This window comes from Herpailurus yagouaroundi, unplaced genomic scaffold, assembly GCF_014898765.1.
Source record: "Herpailurus yagouaroundi ecotype Mexico unplaced genomic scaffold, PumYag 28, whole genome shotgun sequence".
NCBI classification, from domain to species: domain Eukaryota; kingdom Metazoa; phylum Chordata; class Mammalia; order Carnivora; family Felidae; genus Herpailurus; species Herpailurus yagouaroundi.
This window is the reverse complement of record NW_024412376.1, coordinates 4,173,758-4,182,840: the sequence shown is the minus strand read 5'-3', so window position 1 is coordinate 4,182,840 and position 9,083 is coordinate 4,173,758. Positions and strand designations below refer to the sequence as shown.

At 39.7% G+C, this 9,083-nt stretch overlaps 1 pseudogene; it reads left to right on the top strand.

The window, feature by feature from the left end:
* On the top strand, window positions 1–552 carry LOC121035888 (60S ribosomal protein L15-like; annotated as a pseudogene).
* Window positions 553–9,083: the final 8,531 nt, after the last annotated feature.

Below are 9,083 nucleotides of genomic sequence, written 5' to 3'. Positions count from 1 at the left end.
ATCTCACTGGTAAGCAAAGATGGGAGCTTACAAGTACATCCAGGATCTATGGAGGAAGAAGGAGTCTGATGTCTGAGTCCATTTATTGGACTCGTGTGCCATGTGGTGGCCACAAACGCCCAGTCCCTAAGGGTGGGACCTATGGCAAGCCTGTCCTTCATGATGTTATCCAGCTAAAGTTTGCCCAAAGCCTTCAGCCTGTCACAGAGGAGAGAGCTGGATGCCATTGTGGGACTCTGAGAGTCCTGAATTCTTGCTGGGTTAGTGAAGATTCCACATACAAATTCTTTGAGATTATCCTCATTGATCCATTCCGTAAAGCCATCAGAAGAAAGCCTGACACCCAGTGGATCACCAAACCAGTCCACAAGCTCAGGAAGATGGAAAGGCTGACATCTGCAGACCATGAGAGCCATGGCCTTGGACAGTTCTATCACACCATTGGTGGTTTTCACTATGCAGAATAGAGAAGACACAATACTCTTCAGATCTGCCATTACCACTAATAAAATAATTCTTGTAAAATTCTTACCTAATAAACAATGTACGACAAAAAAAAGAGAAAAAGAAAGAAAGAAAGAAAGAAAGAAAAAGAAAGAAAGAAAAAGAATGCACTCTCTGTCTAGCAGCTGAATACAAGGTTAGATTTTACACTGATTTTTTCCAGAACTCTGTTGCCTCACTGTTGGTCTACTGAAGTGCAAAGCCATATTGGACCTTTGTGGCTCAGTAATCAATCGGCAATTATGTGGAAGCTGAGGTTGAAATAGAAGGGATAATGAAGAAAAGGGTTGGGAGGCCAGATTGGGGGAAACTGAAACTAGTATATTCCTTAATTAAATTTTTTTAATCTAAAAATAAATTTTAGTGTTTATTTTTTAAAGAGAGAGGGACAGAGTGCAAGCGGGGAAGGAGCAGAGACAAAGGGAAACACAGAATCTGAAGTAGGCTCCAGGCTCCGAGCTGTCAGCACAGAGCCTGATGCAGGGCTGGAACTCACTAACTGTGAGATCATGACCTGAGCCAAAGTCGGCTGCTTAACTGACTGAGCCACTTAGGCGCCCCTCCCTAATTAAATTTTTAAACTATGTTTGACCTTATAATAGTCTTATGATTTAACAGATATTATAAAGAAATGGCTACTAAGTTCTCTCTTCACTTACATAACTTTTCTACAAAGTTTCCAGATATTTTAAGTGTTTATTACTGATATACACAAATGTGTTCTATTTTAATGTATGTACCCATTGACAGTGGTTTGGTTGGTTATGTATTAGCAAAACCATCTTACAGAATTTTGGAAATAGACATCCTGTTCCAATATGGTTTATCAGTGATTCAAAAAAGTCAGAAATACTTTTGTTGAGGAGTCAAAGAGTTTTGTTGTAGCCACCTTTCTCCTCCCTCCCCCTTATGAACATTGGCTCTCTGTGTGCATGTGTGTGCACGTACATACACATGCATAAACACACATTCACACATACATGCACACATTGACATATATGCATACACACATACATATATACACATGCACACATATATACACATATATACACACAAATACACATATACACACACATGCACACACAAATACACATATATACACACATACACACGTGCACATATGTACACACACACACATACAAATACCATTTACAGTCAGTTTGTGTTCTTGAGCCTTTATTTCCTCGTCTGCGGGCAGCAGCATGGTGTTGAGCCAACACCACCAGACTGAGGCAGAGGTTCTGGGGTTTTTCCCAACTATGCCTTAAGCAAATTTCTTTTCCATCTCTGGATTTCATCTGTAAGGGGAAAAAACTTAGATCTGACTGGACCATGTTTGTGACCTCTTCCAGATTTCAGATTTGACATAAATGGGAAATAATAACTCTGATGCCTTACACGGTAGGACTTCCTTCTGGATCAAACGGTATTCTATGTGTGGCAGGAATTTCTCTTAAATCAAACAAAAGGGTAATTAAAAAGTTTTGATCATTAATTATGGTTCCAAAGGCAGAATGTGAGGAAAATAACTTTCGGTGGATCCATCTATGTTTTTGAAGAGCCTACCTCTTCTTTGGTTGTGGGTGCCCATGTTGGGCCAGCTGGTGATAGTTGACTATCTCTTCCACATCCATGCAATGAAGGAGTCACTGAGACAGCCTCCACTGTTGGTGAGAATCACAATCACCTATAGCATTTAAAATTTTTTTAATGTTTATTCATTTTTGATAGAGAGAGAGACAAGAGTGTGAGGTGGGGAGGGACAGAGAGACAGAGAGAGAGAGAGAGAGAGAGAGAGAGAGAATCTGAAGCAGGTTCCAGGCTCTGAACTGTCAGCACAGAGCCGGACGCAGGGCTTGAACTCATGAACTGTGAGATCATGGTCTGTGCTGAAGTTGGATACCTCACTGACTGAGTCACCCAGGTGCGTCTCACCTATAGCATTTTAAAGATACAGATTCCTGTTCCCAATCACTCTGGGCATTGGGCCCAGTAATGGGTGTTCTTACAAAGTTCCACAGTTAATTGCAGAGAATGTCAGATGTAGGAGACCATTTCTTTCTTTTTTATTAATTTTATTTTTTTATTTTTTAAAACTTACATCCAAATTAGTTAGCATATAGTGCAACAATGATTTCAGGAGCAGATTCCTTAGTGTCCCTTACCCATTTACCCCATCCTCCCTCCTACACCCCCTCCAGTAACCCTCTGTTCTCCCTGAGTCTCCTCTGTTTTGTCCCCCTCCCTGTTTTTATATTATTTTTGTTTCCCTTCCCTTATGCTCATCTGTTTTGTCTCTTAAAGTCCTCATATGAGTGAAGTCATATGATTTTTGTCTTTCTCTGACTAATTTCACTGAGCATAATACCCTCCAGTTCCATCCATGTAGTTGCAAATGGCAATATTTCATTCTTTTTGATTGCTGAGTAATACTCCATTGCATATATATACCACATCTTCTTTATCCATTCATCCATCAATAGACATTTGGGCTCTTTCCATACTTTGGCTACTGTTGATAGTGCTGCTATAAACATGGGGGTGCATGTGTCTCTTCTAACAACACACCTGCATCCCCTGGATAAATGCCTAGTAGTGCAATTACTGGGTCATTGGGTAGTTCTATTTTTAGTTTTTTGAGGAGACCATTTCTTATGTTACAGCTGGATCTTCTGTTGATGACACTTCTTAAAGAAGACTGAAAGACGGTTTGATTTTTGGCATTAAAGTTTTTCTTACTATATTGACTCTGTCCTTCACTGAAAAATCATGACCAAGTAAGAACATATGTTGAGGAAAGTATAATTTCTCTTGAATTTTGATAATTACCTTGTGTGTAGACTAATGCTTCCATATCTTTTTTGTGATTTCTTTCCTTGAGTTTCAGTCTGATATTTGTCTACTTTGATACATATGTGTTTTGCTAGGAGAAAATCTGCTTCCTGTCACTACCTTCTCTTCTTATTCTTCTGCAATTTGTCCATGTTATTTATGCCTAGGATTTATCATTGAAAAATATTGGAGAATCCCACAGATCCCAGAAAGCCATGGGAGCCACAGTAAATAGAAGTGCTGTGTAGAAGTATCTTTCCTGACTGATAAATGTAGAACAGCTCTGCCTGCAGTTGTTTGCAAACCTACTATTATCAGAATCTCCTGGGGAACATTTTAAAATCCAGGTCCCTGGATTTAATGATTCAGAATTTCTGGGGCTGGTCACTTGCTATTCCTGTTCTTAAAACACTCCCCAGGTGATTTTGCTGCAAAATCAGATTGAGAACCACTGACCTAAGATTAAAGTCACCAACTGTGTGCAGTGTGAGCATGTGGCTCATTTTATATCACCCATGAACATTTCAGGCTTCGATACATTTTTGACTAAACTAACTGTTGACTCAAGATATGATTAGCACCTTATCCTGTAATACATTATTTCTATTCTTTCTCATCTAATCAAATACCATAATTTTCCCTTTGCTCATAAATTCTAAGAAATCCCCTGATCCCCATTAGCTAAACTTCCATAAGGCACATAAACTTAGCAATAATAATACATTTTCCAAATGAATAGAAGGCCTTTCTCCCCCTGCCCCCCTCCATAAGTATATTTACTACTTGCCTGCTATCCTGAAGAAATCATTTCTTAGGCAAATTATTCTTTTTAATGTTAGTCTTTAAAAAAGGAAGGTTTAGCACTAATCACCAACAATCACTGATAACTTAGCATACAAGCACTTAATAAAACACTTTCTTCCTAACAGCAAATATCCTCCACTGAGATAACATGGTTTTAATTTTAAGGGGAGAGTGGGTAGGAGAACAGGGAGATTGAAACCAGGGATAAGAGGATGTCTGAAATTGGTAAAGGAGAAAGCTTCCTAAGGTGATAGTGTGCTAAAGAGAGACAGCTTCTCCCAACTTTTTGTAGCAATGGTCTTGGCTGTCAGATGGCTAGATCGTTCAACGTGTGGTGTAGTAGACAACAGAAAGAGACACAGAGCCATGTGGAGGGTGTAGGAAGAGCTGGCTTCTAATCCTGCCTCTGCCATTTACTAGTTAGGTACATAAATTTTGAGTAAATTGGTTACTCTCTCTATCAGCCTTACTTAATCATCTATAAAACAAGGATAATACCTCTTTCCTGTATTAGTTTGCTAAGGTGGCCATTGCGAAGTACCACAGATGGGGTGCCTTAAACAACAGAAATGTATTTCCTCACAGTTCTAGAAGCTACAAGTTCAAGCTCAAGGTGTCAGCATGGTTGATTTCTTCTGAGGCTTGTCTCCTTGCCTTGTGGATAGGCATCTTTTCTCTGTGTTTTCACAGGGTCTTCCCTCTCTGTGTCTTATTCTTCTCCTTGTATGAGAACAGCAGTCACGTTGGATTAGGGCCCCACCTAATGGCCTTATTTTCACTTACCTGCCTCTTGGAAGGCCGTATCTCCAAATACTGTCACTCTCTGAGGTACTGGGTGTTTGGATGTTAATATATGAATATAGAAGGGGCACAATTAAACTCATAACACCTCCGTACTTATTTCTTGTGATTGCTACAAGCACAAAATAAAAGAATGTATGTAAAAATGGTCAGAAATTAAGTACTTATAGGGTAAGATCCTTGGGGACAGGGATGGTGCTTTGCTTATTATTGAACATTACAAAGCATCTACCACAGAGCGTAACATGGGTTAGACACTTACTAAATGTTTGTTGAATGAATGCACACACTTCACATAAACATAAAATGTTTGATGTGATGTATCAGCTTATTAATATATGAAATGAACATGCAATCATCTGCATCCTTTTTTGTCTCCTTAACATCTCAAAGGAGAGTAGCCAACAGAGGCCCATTAGTGTTAAGTGACTGAACCCTGGCACAAGCCATAGTTCATGTTAAGAGTCATGTCAGGAAGGCATTCTGCCATGGTGCATTTCTGCCACTAAGCACTTTGTTTGCTTTTCATTATACATGAATGGCTTCAGAATGTTCAGTGGAAGTGAGCAAGTTCTGCGAACATCTGTGAACTGAGTTTGCTGATCATGTTGTTCTTGACATAATTTTTGTATCTCTGGTTACAGTCTAAAACTAAAAAGTTCTTGTTTTCCTCCATTCTCTTTCTAGCTTCAGAGTCCTAGTATATAACCAGTCACTGCCACAACTTTGGCATTTCATTTGGTAAGTGTGAAGTAGGGGGGGATGAGAGCAGAAAGGTTGAAAAACTCCAAGTGATAAATACGGACTGAAAACAGACTGTGCTGAGCACAAATGTAATTCTATATATCTTACCTTATATAGCAAGGAATTCAGAATGAATAGAACAGATTTAGAGTTCCATAATCTGTGCATGAGAAGTGTGGGAACCTTTGCAGAATAAAGCCTGCAACATGTTTTTAGGAATCAAATGCCATTGCTTATTAGCTAATTTTGATTGGAAATATATATATATATATTTCTATACATTTCTATATATATTTAAAATGTATATTTATATATATCATGCCAATTAAGATAATATTAACGTGTCAATGAACAATCATTTAATTGACTAAAATAAGTCAGCCAAGTAAGTGTGGCAAACTAGTTAGTGTAGCAAACTAACAATCTGATTATCTGGTTTTTAACTTTAAATTGATCAGTCACATTGAGTAGGCATAAACAAGTGTTATTTTTTTATTTTGCATACATTTGGATGTCGCAGATACTGGCACCTTCACCTTTCTTATGGGATCAAGAGGGCACATGTGATTCTTCCATGATTACCCAGCCTAGCAAATGGAATCCTCATTATTCTTGAAAGATGTCAAGACCGGGATCTTGTATCTTGCTGATTAGATTTCACACCTATTTCGGTGAACTTTCATTCTTTTACAGCTTTTTCTTATTATTTTAAAACCAATGTAAGAAGCTGAATCTTTTTTCTCTTTGGATGTAACAGTTCAATGTTGCTGTCATAAGGGGTTTGTGAAAATTCTAGACAAATGTCACAAAGCTCGTAGCTAGCTTGGGCGGGACAGGGACATGCTGGGTGTGTCACTGTGGAAAACTGACCCTCGGCCAAGAAAGACCAGAGACTCAATACCATGGGCATGGAGATTGAGAGACTCAGAAAGACTCACTCATCCTATTTAAGTTTGCAGTCCACAATATAAACAACGACCCCCGACTTATTCATTCATAGGAGAAATTTAACTGCCAAGCTGGAGGACAAGTGATTAGTGAAAACAAAGGGAGAGTGTCCTGAGGACGATTTCATCTTTGTTAAGGTTTGAAGAACTAGCCTCACAGCAGAGACTTCTTACTACTTACTGACCACCGCAACATTTAGCTTTGGCTATGGAACAAACCATCCCCATACTTAGTGACTTAGAGTGACAAGAGTTCTATTTAGCTCCTGCTTCTGTGGGGCAGCCCCGGGGGTTCTTCTGGCCTGTCCTCAGCCATTCTCTGGTAGGTTCTCTCCTACAGTTGCCAGGCCATCCATTGGCTAGATGTTGTAGTATGACTTCACTCCCATGTCTGGTGACAGGCAGGATGCTGGCCAGGGCACTTTGATTTTTCTCCACTGGTTTTTGCATCTACCATATCAGTACATAAGAGATCTCACCATGAAAGGGCTAGATGGTCATTTGCCAAATTCTACCTTTCGGTCTCCCTTATTTGTACACACCATGCTCACCACTCACCTTCTTTGTAACATTACCCTTTCCAGAAGAGGGGTGCAGTGTAAGAAACTAGACATTACCTAATCATAAGAGTCACCCACCAGGCCTGCTTCCCTGAGATTAAATCCAGATCAGTCTGCAAAACACACTCACTTATTTAGATTTTTTTTTTTAAATTACTCCCATGGCTAGTGAATTCGTTCACAAAACTTATTCATTTGGGAATATTTTTCCACTGACTCCCATGGCTAGCTAATCTTTTCCATAAAGTGTAAATTTTACCAATGTCACACTCAAGAGAATATTCATTGTTTTTTTCGAATCCCTCAATAGTGCAGGAAGGTAGCGACTTCACCTCCTTGTTGCCAAAGCAGTTGACAGGTATGGGCAGAATTCTGAAAAATCCTAACTGCCCCAACCACACTCATTCCCTATGAAAATGTGTATGTACACATCACGGAACATCCAAGCTAGTCTTTCTCGTTAAAAACCACAGTTTGGAACGGGTGTAAAATTAAGTGCTAAAAATGCCTGTTCTGTTCTCTGGGATGGTCGACATGGAGAGACATTAGCCTGAGGGAGACAGACTGACTGGGGAGAAGAATTAATGGAAGCACATGGCTCCTGTGGGCAGGAAATGCTTTGATAGGCCTTTTCCTCTTTTTGTTACCAGGAGAGCCTTGACAATAGACTCCACCTTAGAGCAGCTGCTTTCTCCCCTTGTGATGATCACAGCACATTTTCCTTGTCAGACTTGTAGTCTGCACCAGGGAGTGCTCAGGAAGGGACATGGACAATGTTGGGGATCTGCCCTTGAGCCTCTGAGCTGTGTGATGGGTGGAGACGTCACCCCTAAGACACACAACGGATTCCTCTGGCAGGCGCTTCAGGAAGGCCATCTGCTTCTGTTGTTCCTCTGACCTTTTGTTGGAACCCACCTGAAATTGGAAAGAAATTACCAGAATAAAACTGAGCCTAAGGCAGTTTTAGACCCTGCTTCTTGTTAAAGCAAGTCAAGTTAGCAAGCCTTGGTTTAGCACCTAACAAGTGCCTGCTGTTACATTGGATATTGGCAGTTGAGGGAAAAATGGGAGTTTTGTTCTGTCTCTTCACAGTGTCAGGGCCAAGCGGGATGCTGAATACTTTTAATCTTTTCCATATTTTTGCAAGGCAAGTTTTATTATCCCCATTTTATAGATGAGGAATCTGAGGGTCTGGGAGGGTCACCAACTTTTCCAATGTTGTTCTAACCTCATAAGAATTCAGGGAAGTACCAGATAAGAATTTTACCTCTCAATCCCATATTTGATTTGATTTCAGCCCTGATGTACCCTTTACTCTGATGCTAAACACTTTTGATTCCCCAATTTCCAAAGGCTCTATGAAACATTGGAAATCAGGAGAGTTGGTTTTCTCCCTATTCTGACCTGTGTCATGGTCACTTAACTTGCTGGTTTCAGCCCTCTTAATAATGTAAGACACTGAGACTAAAGACTGAGACTAAATGAGATTATAGGCCTTCTAATACCTGAATCTATAACTTTATAAAATGCAGTATCGACTACACTCTGATTAGGATTGCTACCATTAACAAACACAAACAAACAAACAAAGAGAAAATAATAAGTTGTTGATGAAGATGTAGAGAAATTGGAATCCTTGTGCATTTCTGGTGGGGATGGCAGATGGTGCAGCCACTGTGGAAAACAGTATGGCGTTTCCTTAGAAAATTAAGTGCAGAGTTACCATATGATCCAGCAATTCCACTTCCGGGCATATACCCTAAATAATTAAAAGCAAGGATTCTGACATGTATTTGTATGTCCATGCTCAAAATAGTGTTACCCAAAACACAATAGCCAAAACATAGAAACAACCCAAATGCTCATTGATGGATAAATGGATAAACAAAAT